Below are 16,452 nucleotides of genomic sequence, written 5' to 3'. Positions count from 1 at the left end.
AGTTCTATATCAATAATTTAATGAGAAATGTCATTATTAGGAAGCAGCATAAACTTCTAAGAATACTAAAATGTATATTTTTAAGGCTCTTTTCTTGATTTTTCCACACCTCTCCCTGAAAGCAAATATGACTACATCCTGCTTAAAATGTTAGTACTGTGCCTCTTCTTAATGTATTGTCTTGTATTGTGGCTGTTTCAGTGCTTGTCTTTTGCCTTCTATTAATTACAAACTCCTGGAGAAAGCAGTCATGGTTTTAACCTTTGTAGCCCCCATAAGAACCATTCTTCAATTTACAGCATGTTACTTTTATGTGTTGTGTTAGACATATCAGTCAGGCCTACGTTCTGCTGCAAATAATGGTAAACCCTACCACAGTGGCTGAAACTATGGCTTTATTTTTCTCATATAACAAGAAATCCAGATATAGGCAGGCCAATGTTGGTGCAGCTTCTCAAGGAAGCATTAGGGACACACATTCTTCTCACCTTCCTGCCTCTGCTGTCCTAAGTATTTAGCCCGTCATTTTATGGTTACTAGTTACCCGCTGCACCTCTAGGCACTGCATTTGTTGAAGGCAAGAAGGACACAGGTTCAAAAGACCAAAAGGGGCTGGGCACAGTGGCCGTCTGTGTAATCCCAGCATTTTTGGAGGCCAAGGGGGGAGGATTGCTTGGGCTTGAGAGTTTGAGACCAGCCTGGCCAACATGGTGAGACCTCGTCTCTACAAAAAATACAAAAAAATTAGCCAGTTATGGTGGCACATGACTGTAGTCCCAGCTACTCGAGAGGCTGTGGTGGGAGGATCACATGGGCCTGGGAGGTAGAGGCTGCAGGGAGCTGTGCGATTGCACCACTGCACTCCAGCCTAGATGACAGAGCAAGACCCTGTCTCAGAGAAACAAACAAACAAAACAAAACAAAAAGACCAAAAGGAACATTCCAGTCCAGTCTATCCTAAAAGTTTTCCTGGAGTCCCAGCCAGTAACAGCTTGTTGATCAGAACTAGACACATGGTTACTCCTGGGCCAATACTGGAAGATGTCTAGGAAGAAAGAAATTGTGGATAGGGTTGGGTCAGCCAGAAACATTGTACCACAAGGTTTGAGTCTAATTGGAGCTGAAATGAATACAAAGATTATTTGGCACCCCCTACTGAGATCTGACAGTTGAGAAGACAGTGGCCCAGAAACGTCTGAGATCCATAGCCAGATAATGGTAGAAGAGACTAACCAAAGATTCAGTTATTATAATTCCTAGGCCATTTCACATTCCATGTAGCTATACATGGACCATTAGAACTACCTGTTTTAGAAGCTACAATTCATTTCCAAAGATGGAATTTAGAACATTGGAACTTTATTTCAGCTGTCTGCAAAATAACCTCCCCCTTCCTATAAATCTTCAAAGCAACAAGTGGGAAGAAAGATCCTGCAGTCCTCTGACTTGAAAGAAGACAAAATAAACTGTTCAGAATTTGTGTAGGACATGTCCTTCATCAGCTGTCCTCTTGCTCTTTATAATATGGGAGGTTGTTTTTAAAATCTCGAATGCATAACAAATTCAATAAACAATGAACATTCAAAAGTGTTCAAGTATAATCCCAGTTTGCTCTTCTTCCTTAGTATACACTGCCATTTAAATTTTTTCCTAGAAAAAAATTTTAAAAACGTATTGTTGCTATCAAATGACCTTAATCCTGGTCCTTGGCCAAAAGCTAAACAAAACAAAAAAGGCTTTATTAAGTGTATACCATTGAGAGAATTATCAATCATAATTTTTTAGTTTCCCTGAATGACCAGTTCTAGCTCCCTAGACATGATATGCACATTGCAGCAAGAAAAATAAAAATGTGTCTTCACTTTAAACAACTAATTTTCTACAAAAGTGTTGATTATTACTTGTCTATAGCTGTGTGACTTTTAATCATTATGAGTGTTAATCAAGCACCACTAATACATCTTTGTGAAGTATGATAGTTTCAGTTCCTATCCTCTAAGAATGTACAATATGATATGTCAAAAACAGAAGCATGCAAGCTAAATTTAAGCTGGGTATAGTAGAGACTCTTTATATAAACATGTCATTGGAAGCTCTTCTAATACCACCATTATAGGCTGCCAGTGTTATAATAAGCTTTTTTCATCACAGTAAAAATGAGAGTCAATAAAGTCAGGTTTATACAACTAAAGTTTAAAGCTACTCAGACCAAGGTTCACATCCCATACTATTATAGACCAGGATATTTTACTTCTTTGAGATCAGTTCTCATCTATAGTGGGGGTAAAAATAAAAGGCTCCAGTTATTGAATTATAGCAAGAATTAAATAAAATAAGCTTAACATAGTTTCCCACAAATAGTAAGTGCTGAATAAGTAATAGCTATTGTTATGTTTAGGTTGATATAATTAAACAAGACAGTAGATACATGTCTTTGAAATAGTAAATCATGTTAAAACAAATCAGTTGTATTTTTATCATGTTCAAACATGTTTGGGCCTAGATTATGTGGACTTATAATTTTTCATAAATATGTCAGTAGCCTTATACATATATGTTTAGCATATATGTTTTTATATCATTCATCTATCTGCTGTAATGTGCAGCTATTTTATACCACTTTAAGGATTTATTCAGCAATAATCTGGCTACTACCACCAAACTCTGTTAGGGAGAATGATTTCTATGAGAATTTTACTTCATAGGCTATCATTTTAAATAGAGGGAGGTGCAGCAAAAAGATGTTTTATCATAAATTTTGTAATAACCCTACATAGTTTTCCCAAGTCAATTTTAATCTGTTTGGGGTGTGTAGTTTATCGGTTATATTTCAGTTTCCATGTCAACAGATGCAATCATTGCATACACATTCTGCAGCTGGGTAGACAGGCAGTCTCCTCTGAGACTTCAGCTTGCAAATAAAGCAGTGTGTGAGTAAGAGGCAAGCATTCTTCTCCAGGAGACTTAGCAATGCACTTCTAGGATACCAGTCTCAGGTGATAGCCAAAGCAAGGCTTCCAAATACAGCTCTTTCTCCAGGTTTCTCATGGAACAATTGAGACATCTTTAACCAGGGCATAAAGACACTTCCACTTCTGCTTTTAGAATTTGGTACTTAGGTTAAATAAAACACAATGAAAAACTGTACACTAAGTACCTGGTTCTCATCCATCTCTTAGGATTTCCTGTGTTTCTGAAGTGGAAATTTATAAAAACACAGTTGAGTTGTTCTGAAAATAAAAGTTAAATGATGAAAAATAAAGTCGTAGAAATCACCGCAAAAAAAGTAGGAACCAAAGAAACTTCTGTAACAAAAATTACCTAAGATTCTTTCATGATACTGTGAAACTGAGATTCTGCATTCATTTGAGCTACTTCTAAACGCAGTGAAATATTTTATATGTAATTGATGCAGTTAAAGGAAAAATAATTTTACTTTTTGTTACGGAAAATTTTCAAACGTACACAATATTAAAGAGAATAATGAAATGAGCCTTTATAAACCCACCTCCCAATTTATCAGTTATCAATATTTTGGCACTTGTTTTATCTATATACCCCGCACAAATTTTTTGCCAGATTTTATCAAAGTAATCATGTAATTTCACTCATAAATATCTACATCTCCAACTGATAAAGATATTTTTAAAAAAGTAACAGTTATGCTGTCATCTATAACAGCTAAAAAATGAACAATACCTAAATATTTAAAAATTCTATTTTAAGTTAATAATATAAAAGAGATTGATGTTGACAGTTGTATATTATGTTAAAGTCATAAATAAATTACTTCCATAAAAAATTTTAAATTATTTATTTTTCCCACGGAGAACAAAATACTTTGTAAACATTGTTTGTTGTCCTGGGTTTTTCTCACTCTTTTTCTAGAGGAGGGATATATAAACTTCTAGTTAGTTCTTGTCATTTTACAATAACAAGGATACCCGTTAAAGAAGCTAATCTTTGCTAACTGACATAACATCGGGGATTCTCTGATTCTATCTTCAGTTCCTCTTCAGTTGGCCCAGAAGTAAGTACCAAGAAGTTATCATTTCCATATGACTGTCATTGCTTAAAACTAGCTAGTATGAGCAGGACGGTGGCCATGGAAGTCGAAATTCGCTAAGGAGTGTCAAACAACTCACCTGCCGAATCAACTAGAAGAGAAAAAGAGAAGAAAAAACAAACAAACAAAACTAGCTAGTATGTTCATGAAACCTATCTGTTTCATTTAAGGCCATTGACCAAGCTGTTTCTCCATGAAAACCTTTCTCTTAGAACGACTCGTGTTCCATTTGTGGAGTACCAGTCTGCCTTTGCCTTTCCACTTATCAACTTCTGTAGAGGGTCTTTCTGATGTTTCCCTTGTCAATGTGTTTGTGGCTTCTCTGCCTCTTTCTTTAGCTTTGCGGATGTCTTTATCTGCCTCATTTTTCTTTTTCCCCATTTTCATCTTTTGTTTCCTCTCTAATCTCTGCTTCTCCTTCCTAGTTGTTAAATTTATTGAATATTAGGCGATATTTCCTATTCTTAATCTTCAAAATAGATGACAGAGGATAACAGACATACATGTAAAATGTAAAACTACAAAACTCCTAGAAAACAAAATCGGAGAAAACTTAGATGACCTGGGGTATGGCAATGAGTTTTTCAATACAACACCTAAGGCACAATCCATGAAATAAATAATTGATAAGACAGACTTCAGTACAATTCAAAACTTCTGCTCTGTGGAAGACAATGTCAAGAACATAAGAAGACAAGCCACTGAATGGAAGAAAATATTTGTAAAAGACATATCTGATAAAGGACTGTTACCCAAAATACACAAAGAAATCTTGAAATTCAACATTAAGAAAACAAACAACCTGATTTTAAAATGGACCAAAGACCTTAACAGACACATCATCAGAGAAGCCATATAGATAGCAAATAAGCATATGAAAAGATGCTCCACATTACACGTCATTAGGGAAATGGAAACTTAAAAATGAGGTAACACTACACATCCCTTATATGGCCAAAATCCAGAATACCAATGACACCAAATACTGGCGAGTGGAGGAACAGGAATTCTCATTCATTGCTGGTAGGAATGCAAAATGGTGGAGCCACTTTGGAAGAAAATTTGATGGTTTCTTACTAAACAAACTTTACCATATGATCTAATAATCACAATCCTTCATATTTATCCAAAGGAGTTGAAAAGTTATGCCCACACAAGAATCCTTACACAGATATTTATAACAGATTTATTCATAATTGCCAAAACATGGAAGCAACCAAGATGTCCTTCAGTAGGTGATTAGATAAGTAATCAGTAATCTATGGTACATCCAGACAACAGAATAGTATTCAGCACTAAAAAGAAATGAAGTATCAAACCATGAAAAGACTGAAGGAAACTTAAACGCATGTTACTAAGTGAAAGAAGCCAAGCTGAAAACGTTGCATACTGTATGATTCCAACTACGTGACCTTTTGGAAAAGGCAAAACTATGAAGACAGTAAAAAGATCAGTGGTGCCAGAGTTTGGAAGAGGAGAGAGGGATGACTAGGTGGAGCACAGGGTATTTTTAGAGCAGTGAAGATACTCTGTGGAATACTGTAACGATGGATACATATCATTATACATTTTTCCATAGAATGTACAACAACGAGAATGAATCCTGGGACTTTGGGTGATTGTGGTGTGTCAATGTAGGTTCATCAATTGTGACAAATGTGCCAGTCTGGTGTGGGATGATGATAATGTGGGATGTGGTGCTTAAGTGGAGGCAGGGAAGTGGGGGAATTTGTATAGGAGATATCTGTATCTTCCTCTTCATTTTGTTGTGAACCTACAACTGCTGTGTAAAAGACTCTTTAAAAATAAGAAATAGATAAAACAAAGTCCTTTAAAAAATTAATTTAAAAATAGATGAGATAAACGTTTGGGGCTTCTCTAAAAGAAAATAAAATTGTTTTTCACTTATTTTTTTTTCTTCTTTCAGACTGGTAGCTCTCTTAGCATGTTTTGTTAGAATACATATTTAAGCATTCTAATAGTTAGCTAGCTATACATTGTATGTTTACTGAAGATGATTTCCAAAGAGCTCTAAGCAGTTTTGTAACTGGGAATTTTATTCATTCTCATGGCATGCGTGCTCATAGGACAAAATACATTGTATGATGCTCTGATATTTGGAAAGGGTCATAAGGTTTAGAGAGCTTCAAAACATCACTCAGCAGATGAGTGCAGTCCCTTTGCTAGTGCTCAGTGTTTTACCTAGAAAATTTGTAGTTATTCCAATTGGATTATGTCATTAAATACAGATCTTGTCAGCCTTGTTAAACCCTTACATCTAGAAGGTGTCTTAGAGACTAGCCTAAAATTCTTTCATTTTACTCATTGGGAAATTAAGACTAAGGGAGGCCAAGGATTGCCTAATAAGTTAGAAATGGAGTTAGAACTAGAATCTCAGTTTCCTGACTACCAGTCCAGTACTTTCTAGAACTTTCCCTATAATTTTGGGAAATACGGAATATGTTGCATGGTGTGAGAGGGCAGTGCTTGCTCTCATCAGTATAACACACTCTGTGAGTTGTTTTCCCAGGGTCCCTGATCCTCCCACACTCTTTAAGCCAATGGGGTCTAGAACAAAGGATTACGTTAGGACAGTGGCTGGAGCAAGAGTATGATGGAAGAAGGTTTAATTGGCTTTTGTTAGCATCATGCTGGAATGCAGCTAACGGTAATGTATTAATACGTCAGGATACCCTTGCAAGGGAATTTCAAAATAGAAAAATCTCTCAGTGGAGCAGAAAATATTGAAATAACTTGTAAAACAGCGTTCAAGTTTACATCTGTGAAAGGGAAAAGATGTCCATTCTTTCCTCCACCTTTAATGATTCACTGCATTTGTTGGCCTAATGCAGTTGTTGTCATTTTTATTCTGTTTCATTAGTAAGTCCCCAAAGAGCATGTCACTAGATTTGATTATATGATGACATGTAAATGAGAAAACATGCCACAATGTTTTTTGTGTGGATAAAGTGTCTTGCTAATAACAATGGGGAAAATAATAATATGCAGGCCCTAAATACTTGTGGAAGTGCTTTAATGCCAATGCCTTTTGCTCTCCAAAAGCAACCTCAGGACATATGTTTTGGTTTTCAACTCTCAAAATGGATAAGCTGTATTTTAAGGCACTGTTTTCAAAATTATTAGCTTTATTTATATTTATGTTTAAAAGAACTCCCTTTAATAATATTATTTCAGAAACAAATAAATAATAATAAATGACATCATTTCATTGAGAGAGTAAACAGTCAACAATTCATTGTAGTTTTTAAATAGGTTAGAATTAGAGTTACTGCTGAAAAATCACTGTTCTTCATTCTGTGTTTCCAATGAGAAAAATAAATCAATATTAGAAAATGTCATTTTGGTGAGGTTATTAACAACCTTAAATTACAGGGAGGTTCCTCTAAAGAGGAAAAAAGGATGATAAAACATGTCTACTTGAAATGGTTTCATAGTTTAAGCAAACAGCATAGCCAAAAAATGTCCCACCCAGCAGGAAATGGTAACAGCCTTAAAATAGTCCAGAGAAATAGACTGTTTCAACAAAAAGTTAGGGAAAAAAATCAACCCACGACATCAATTGAATTTTGACTGAGACTGTCAAAGATTTGGGCTGGAAAAACATAATGCTACGGAATCTAAAACCCTTAAACAGTAGTGGAAAATGCAGACCCTTGGGGAAAAAAATGTAGGATAATGCATAAAAATAAGGTATGGATACTGATCATATGTTGTAATTCCGTGTTTTTCTCTCACATTAAGCTTTGAGTATAAAACTGAACAATGTCACAATATAGCTACTTTATTCAATCTTACTAAAATATACTCACTAGAAGACATACTTCCAGATCTTTATACTTCACATCTAACTCATGCTGTGAACTACTAAAATTATCTTTACAAAAATATCCCGACACCCTGAAAAATGTTCGTAAATTGTAGTAGCTCCCCCTTCCCATTATAATATCAAACAATCAAGAAATATAAATAGTATGTAGTCACAGAAGTTTATATAATTGAAAGAACTGAGAACTTCAAAGTTGGTTTAAATGTTTATATCCTAGTTGCCAGTCCATGGGCTTGGATAGGTTATTTACTTTCTCTGAGCCTCAGTTTTCCTTATCTATCAGATGTGACTAAGAATATTTACCCTATTGGGTCTCCTTTACTACTTAAGCAAGATTACATATATCTTAGTGCATGGTAGATGCTCAGTTAATGTTTGTTTCTTCCATTTTTCTGATTAGGATGCAGCTTGAATTAAAACCTAGAATTTTTTTTTTTTTTTGAAACGGGGTCTCGCTCTGTTGCCCAGGCTGGAGGGAAGTGGCTTCTCCCACCTCAGACTCCCCAGTTGCTGGGACCACAGGCAGCGCCACCAATCCCAGCTAATTTTTGTATTTTTTAGTAGAGATGGGGTTTCACCATGTTGCCTAGGCTGTTCTGTAACTCCTTAGTTCAAGCCATCCACTGGCCTCAGCCTCCCAAAGTGTTGGGACTACAGGCATGAGCCACCGCACCCAGCCTAAAACCTGGACATCTTAAAAAGGAGGCCGGGCTGGGCATGGTAGCTCAGGCCTGTAATCCCAGCACTTTGGGAGGCCGAGGCAGGCGATCACAAGGTCAGGAGTTCAAGACCAGCCTGGCAACTCCATCTCAAGAAAAAAAAAAAGAAAGAAACAGGGCAGTGCTTTTTCCCCACAGATTACACAGACTGTTGTGATAAACTGGAAGGTCACCCTGGGAAGAAGGCTGGGGAATAAAGATTTGTCTAAAGAAAAAGAAGCCCTAATAAATTTTAGACTGTTCAGATGGATAGTGTGATAAGCAAGAAGAGGGCTGTGTATGTATTAAGCGTGGAAATGATGTGGCACCCCCTGTGTCTCTGACATCTAGTGTATCATAGGAATCTTGGTGGGTACACAAGTACTCTAACACACTGGGCTGGGTTGTGTTCTGCATTGCATTATAATCTTTTCTTGCAAATCTCAATTTTTCTCAATAAGCCTGGTAACTCTTTTTTTTTGTGGGGGCAGGGGGGTGGTTCTTTAGCAATTTAATTCTCAATGTATGCCGTTGTGACATTTGTTTTACAAAACACAGGTAACAGTTAAGGGACTAGTTAGCATTTGTATAGAATACCGCCACCTTTTGGTTAGATTTCAATGAGAAAGGCAGATGCTTTAAGTGAGCTATCTGAAAATACGTTTTTACAAAACTCTGATTGGGCCAGGCAAGAGCTATCTCAAATACATTTACTTTTATATAACAATCCTATTCATGGTTGGATATAGCATTGTCTGGTCAAGATAAGAGTGTTTTCTCTTATTTTCTACATACTCAGTTTCTGAAAGTGCTCTGGGAATGCCACTCTTTCGGCAACAACTGGATAAGCCTAAATTGGTAGTTGTTGTCCTATGATATGGAAGGTTAAAATCACCGTGGATGGCCATTCCTACTTAAGAGATGATGTTTTGAGAAAACTAATATATCCTCATCAGCTAACTGAAGCTTCACCATACTTACTGCGTGTCATCACTCAGACATTGCCATGCGAGGTTTGTATTTTTTAATTTTATTTCTGGGCCTATCTTTAAGAGCTTGCTTTACATTTATCACCAGCTTTTTACAGATGAGAAAATTTCAACTTAGGTTAAACACAGGAAAAGTCACAGCTTGAGTGGGACAGAGGTGTCTTGGAAACCCTGTCTGATGACTCCAGAAACCATCTCAGAAGACGTACGTTGTATTCCTGAAATAGTCATAATTTATTTCCCCTGATGTCAACTCATCTTCTAAAGTAGAAAACAAGAACTGCCATGGCAAATCAGCGGGAGGCTGACCCTGTCTTCCATTCTTTCTTCACCTACCCACTCTTGAAAATTCCACGTGCTCCAATGACTTCAATCTACCCACTTATTCATCCTGCAACCCCTACCTTAGCCTCTCTCTCTCTCTTTTTTTTTGAGACAGAGTCTCACTGTCACCCAGGCTGGAGTGCAATGGCATGATCTCGGCTCACTGCAACCTCTGCCTCCTGAGTTCAAGCGATTCTCATGCCTCAGCTTCTCGAGTAGCACGCCACCATTCCGGCTAATTTTTGTATTTTTAGTAGAGACAGGGTTTCACCATGTTGGCCAGACTGGTCTCAAACTCCCAACCTCAAGTGATCTGCTCGCCTCAGCCTCCCAAAGTGCTGGGATCACAGGCATGAGCCACTGCGCCTGACCCCTTAACCTCTCTCTTAAATTCAAATTCCAAACCCACATCAGTAACTTCTGGCTAGAATATTTCACCATTACAGAGATTAAACTTGACTAAAGTGGATGCTCCTTTTTCTGAAATAATTTTCCCTTCCTAACTCTCCCTAAATCACTCCTGATTTTTCCTTCTTCCTCTTCCCCCACATCATCTCAGTTACATAATCCAATTAGTTGGTTAATTGATTTAGCTCTTAAATATTTATTGGATGCTCATTTTGTCCCCAAGCACAGGGCTGGGAGCTAAGAATTTATCAACGCAAATCCCTGCCCTTGAATGGATTTCAGATTCTTACTTAATGTCTTTCACATTCAATACTTTCTTTCCATGCCCACTGGCAATGTTTTAATCTAACTCCTTGTCTTGTCAGGCCTGGTCCCTTGCAGGAGTTTCCTAGCTGGTGGTTTATCTGCTTCTATTCTCCCTCCTTGTCCCCAGGCTCGCCCCCATTCTTAGACAGTACCTAACCTTTCTATTTGTTACTAGCAGGAAACTCTTTCTGAACCCTACTTGGGAAGGTTCTTCTTTGCTCATATGCTATTAATTGTTGTTATTGCTGGCAGAATTACGTTCAAACCTATTAGTCTGTGTTTTAAGGATCTTTACAATCTGCTCCTCCATTTTCAGCCCTACTTCTTACCATAGGAATAGTTATTAAAGCATGGTCTTAGATTCCTTCAATCAGAATCACATAGGTATCTTATTAGAGATATAGATTTCTTGTCTGCCAGTGAATCACTATCTTGCGCTACATCTGAGAAATTGGAAAGCAGTCTCTGACATCCAGGAGCTGGCTGGGCTTCGCAGTGAGGCCATGATGTACTTCTGTTGAACACAAGTAATTTCACAGAATGCCAACATTAGACAAGGCTGTTTGGTGATCATGATGACCAATCTGTAATCAAGAAGAAACACAGACAAAAACAAGAACATTGTGCAAACCAGAAGAACAGACAAATATCCCCCATCCTGGCGAGTATGACTGCCTGTTGCTTCTTTACCAACTGCAGTTTCAGCATTCTTTGGTTTGTCCCACCTTCTAGATAAAAATTATTAAGATAATCATAGAAGTGCCTCTGTTTCATGACAGCACCTAATCCAGAGGAAAAGCCTGTTTCCTTGGACCCTCCTCAAGTTCACCTAGTACAATTCCAAATCCTTTTTAACACCTTTTTATGGAGACACTCCATGGGTTACCCATGGTGTGTAATTTTTCTCTTTGTAATTAATCCTTCAACTACAGATATGTCCCTGGTGGGCTTTGGCTGGAGGGCATTTGACAGATCACATGAATTTTCATTTTACTGAGCTCCTAAAGTAATTCTGAAGTTGAGATTGAGAACCACTGCTACAACCAAGCTGTTGTCTATGTTTTTCTGTAAACAAGTCATATGCATTCTTACTTATCTAATCCTTCTAGCCTTCAAAGGTAACTTATTTTTTGTTTTGAGACAGGGTCTCACTCTGTTACCCAGGCTGGAGTGCAGTGGCACAATCACGGCTCACTGCAGCCTTCACCTTCCAGGCTCAAGCCATCCTCTACCGCAGCCTCCCAAGTAGCTGGGACCACAGGTCTGTGCCACCAAACCTGGCTAAATTTTTAATTTTTTCTTTTTTTGTAGAGACAGGGTTTTCCCATGTTCCCAGGCTGGTCTCCAACTCCTGGGCTCAAGCATTCCTCCCACCTCGGCCTCCCAAAATGCTATGATTAAAGATGTGAGCCACTGCGCTGTGCCCAAGATAACTTATGTCTTCCTTCATCACTGAGGGTCCCTGAGCTGCCATCTCACATCATCTCCCCTTCACTGAACTCATACCAGTGACACCCACTTGGAACCAAGTACAGACATTGTATTGCTCCTCACCCTTTAACATTCAGTTCATGGCCTTTCTCTAAAAAACTATGGCTGTTCAACACCAGACCTTCAGAGAAAAAGCAATTCCAATCGCATCTCCCTGAACCCTGCTTCGCAAAGTCGCTTTTTGGCTCATACATCTTTTGTGACTGCTATTGCTGGCAGAATAAAGTTCAAACATTTCAGCCTGTTATGAATGAACAAGCTGGGCTGTTTAATATCAGACACTTCAGAGCAAAAGATAAGAAAGAGAGTGAGTTCTAGAAATACTGTCTCTCTGCCAGGGCCAAACCTAGGAAGAGTCCCCAAGGAAGGTTCCAGAGGACAAACAGGAGATGAAAAATCTGGCTTTGATGAATATGAAGGAGGAAGGTAATAAGTGAAGAAATGAATGAAAAAGAATGAATGAATGCTTGTGCTCCTAGTGAATTATTTATCATCAGACAAGCTTGAATAGCCCTACATGCTGATTTCATTTCTTTCAGGTGTTTTATCTGTTTAAAGAAATTGTGTATGTAATAACTGGGCTGGTGGTTGTTATTATTGTTTGATAACCCCTTTTTACCTCCATTTACTTACCCCTTCATTCATTCCACAAATATTTTTAGGAGACTTTTCATGTGTGAGGCACTGTGGTGGGAACTGGCAGTACACATTTAATCGAGAAAGGTCACTGCTCATTGAAAGCCCAGAATTTATTGGTGGAAATAGATAATTAATTATGGAATTACTCTAAATTGTGTTTAAAAAACAACTATTCAACTGCAAGGGAGGGACTCCTGGAAGAAATTACTTTAAATGGACACCTAATGAATTAGAAAGAGTTAGTAATTTTACAAAATTGTAGTGAATCATATTTAAGATATGTATTAAGGTCTTTTTAAAATATGCTCTATATATCCACTTGTTCAAATGAAAATTTTTAAAACCCAAAGTTTTAGAAGTTATTTTCTAAGGTCTTACCTCCCTTCAATATACTGTAACAATTGCTAGCTGCCTGTTTTTAAGATATTGCATTTCTGCCGGGCGCAGTGGCTCATGCCTGTAATCCCAGCACTTTGGGAGGCCAAGGCGGGCGGATCACAAGGTCAGGAGATCGAGACCATCCTGGCTAACACGGTGAAACCCCGTCTCTACTAAAAATACAAAAAATTAGCCGGGCGTGGTGGTGGGCGCCTGTAGTCCCAGCTACTCGGGAGGTTGAAGCAGGAGAATGGCGTGAACCTGGGAGGCGGAGCTTGCAGTAAGCCGAGATCACGCCACTGCACTCCAGCCTGGGCGACAGAGCGAGACTCCGTCTCAAAAAAAAAAAAAAAAAAAAAAAAAAAAAAAAATATATATATATATATATATATATATATATATATATAGCATTTCTGTCTCTCCAGCATTTTTGTGCTTTGAATCCTTTTATGTGAGTGCATTTTTCTATTTTGAAAAGCATTCTGTATAAGAAAGTCCTACGGAGTCTTCTTTAGTAAGGAATATTACCTACTGCATAGTGTCAGATCAAAAAATAGATCCTCCATTGGGCAATATCATGACACGTCACTGGTAGTGCCTTCAAACAATCCCGGAAGATGCCACAGCTTAAGTGTACTATTGTTCAATTACCTTTTTTCCTAGTACTGTACAGACTGTGTGAGTAGAAAATAACCAGAATGCAGAATCCATGTCTATCTGTTTCATGGCAGCACGTCTTTCCAACACCTAGCACCATTACTTGCGCCACATGGTAATATTCACAGCTTCAGGAAAATGACAATACATCTCCATAAGAACTGGAGAGAACATAACTAATAGTCTAGAGAGGCAGAAGAGGGTAGAAGCAAATAATCCAGAGGACCCTAAATCTCACTAGAGAGAAGACGGTGGCAACTTGAAATGATTCGTGCATGGTGATCCAAAATTCTTGTGGCTTCAGAGGAGGTATACAGAAATAAGTCCGTATAGACTCACATTTCGAATAAGAATAACTTGTGGTTGGAGGGGATTATTGAAGGAGACATGATCATTTCCTTAAGTAGCCTACAGTCTAGCTAGGAGACAGGACTAAAGAATGAGAAACAACCTGGTAGCAATTAAGGGCTAGACGTGAGGTGCTGAGAGCTCAAGCTAAGATGGTGGCAGAGAGAATGATGAGGAGGAAGAAGAAAGTGCTTCTAGAATCTGGAGTTACATCCTTTTATATGCTGGCCCATGTCAATTTAGCCATTTAAAAATATTTCTAAAGGGTAACAATGATGCATATTTAACTGATTGAATGCTGATAACTATAACAACTTCCACATCCACTGTCTTATGGAGTCTTCCAATTTGTAAGGTAATTTTAGCTTCTCTCTAGCTGTGTCCATGCAGCCTTTAAGATTAAATACTGAGGTGTCTTCTAAAATGTGCCAATTTTGCTGTCTCTCTGATCCTGCAGGCTTGACATGCTGGCTATTAAGATCGACTTTAAGTGGCCTACTTAAACATAATATGTTTCTGTCTAGTCCTGTCAGTGAAGTGAATCCCTGGCTCTCCTTTCCAGGATGGGCTGGCATGTTGTGACTCCTGCCCTTTCGTATTAGTTACCTATTGCTGTACAACAAATTGACCCCCAAATTTAGTGGCTTAAAACAGCAAACATTTTTCTTACACAATTTCCCAGGATCAGAAATCTGGGAACAGCTTAGTTGGGTGGTTCTGGTTCAGTCTGTCATGAGTCTGCAGTCAAACTGTCAGTTGGGGCTGCAGTCATCCAAAGGCTTGAATGGGCTGGGAGGATCCACTTCTGAGATCACTCACATGGCTGTTGGGCAAGATGCCTCAGTTTCTCAATTCATGGGCCTCTCCATAGGATTGCTTATGACCAGGCAGCTGGCTTCTTCCAGAGTGAATGATCTTAGAGACAAAAAGAGAGGGAGAGAAAGAGAGAGAGACAGGGAAGGAGAGAGAGAGAAAGAACATACTTCCTTTTATGACATGCACCATTAGTTCTACCTTATTTTATTCATTCAAAGAAAGTAAGTCTAGCCCACGCTCCATTGAAGGGGATTACACAAGAATGAGAATACTAAGAGTCAGGGACCACTAGCGGCTGTTCTGAAGGCTGCATACAAAACACCCCTTTATAAAGTGACTGTTCAATTATTTATTTGAAGTTGTTATCTTCATTTTCACATGTATTTATTAACTCCCTCATGAAGTTAGAGTGAATGCTAATCTGTCTGCATGTGAAGCTATATGAAGTTAATATTTTATACTTTAACCTCAAAATGAGAGTTCCTCTTCCTCCTACTGACAGATTTTACCCTTTTGAGAATGAAAATATACTTGTCTTTTCCCCCACTTATTATCTTCCACTGAAAGCTGTAGGTTACCATTTCTTTCTTATTTTGATTTGTAAGGTTGTCAGGATAACAGCACAAAGCATTTCTTATACTCACAATGTCAAAAAGAAAATAGAAAATTCTTTCTCCTCCTTACTGCCAACTGAAAATATTCATATCCAAATCCTTCGCCACTCAGTCAACAAGCCAAACCCTATTCACTGTCGAAGTGAGCAACTGCCAACAGTTTCTTCATTTATTCATATCAAATAAATAAAGAACTGTACTAACCTGAGCATTGGTTTATTTTTTAAATAATTGAAACAATTTGGTGCTTGAGTCTTCAGTGTTTAAAGGAAGCAAAAATTAACCAACTGAAACATAACGTTACTACATATTACCATGGCTTGACTCTGGGCACGATTTTTTTGCAGCCAGAAATAAATTGAATATGGGAAGTCAAGGTCATGGCCTCTGGCACTCAGGAGTTTATAGTCAGGGAACATATCAGAGCTTGGGTCCTGAAACCGTAACTGTTGTCAGTAAGAAAGCAAAGACTGTTGCTTGATACTTTATTATGAAGGAAAAAAGCAAGCAAGAAAGCAAAGACTGGCCTGATAACACTCTTCTTGCCTTTAACAAGGTTGTGTAGATTTTGTCCTTTCTTAAATTCATGTCTACTTTGACAGCACTGAAATTGTCTGATGAAGAAATAATGCTTTTAAAATACCCATTATGGGATTCTCAGACAGATCTCTCCTGCCTTTGTAGATTTTAGATAGATTCAAGTATATGAACAGATTGAAGACAGAACTGTATTCCATTCTCACTTCCATCACAGATGTGCTAACTTTGGCAACATCTCTGAGCTTAATTTCCTTAAAAGTGAAATAAGAATAATAAATATCTACACTTGGAGATATATTTTGATGATTGAAGTGCATTAAAATACTAGTAA

At 37.9% G+C, this 16,452-nt stretch overlaps 2 long non-coding RNA genes across 3 annotated transcripts in view; one reads left to right on the top strand and one right to left on the bottom strand.

Moving 5' to 3' along the window:
* The window catches only part of LOC117981488 (uncharacterized), a 189,094-nt gene that overhangs the window by 152,656 nt on the left and 19,986 nt on the right, over positions 1 to 16,452 (top strand). The window lies entirely within an intron of this gene.
* The window catches only part of LOC117981487 (uncharacterized), a 42,342-nt gene continuing 31,161 nt past the window's right edge, over positions 5,272 to 16,452 (bottom strand). The window contains exons 2-3 of the long non-coding RNA XR_004673034.3: positions 14,822 to 15,066; positions 5,272 to 11,222 (exon numbers count right to left, since the gene is read on the bottom strand). This is a non-coding gene — a long non-coding RNA (uncharacterized LOC117981487). The remainder of the gene's footprint in view (positions 11,223 to 14,821; positions 15,067 to 16,452) is intronic.

Source organism: Pan paniscus, chromosome 7 (assembly GCF_029289425.2).
Source record: "Pan paniscus chromosome 7, NHGRI_mPanPan1-v2.0_pri, whole genome shotgun sequence".
Lineage (NCBI taxonomy): Eukaryota > Metazoa > Chordata > Mammalia > Primates > Hominidae > Pan > Pan paniscus.
Note: the sequence above shows the minus strand (reverse complement) of the source record. Positions and strands in the feature narration are given on the sequence as shown.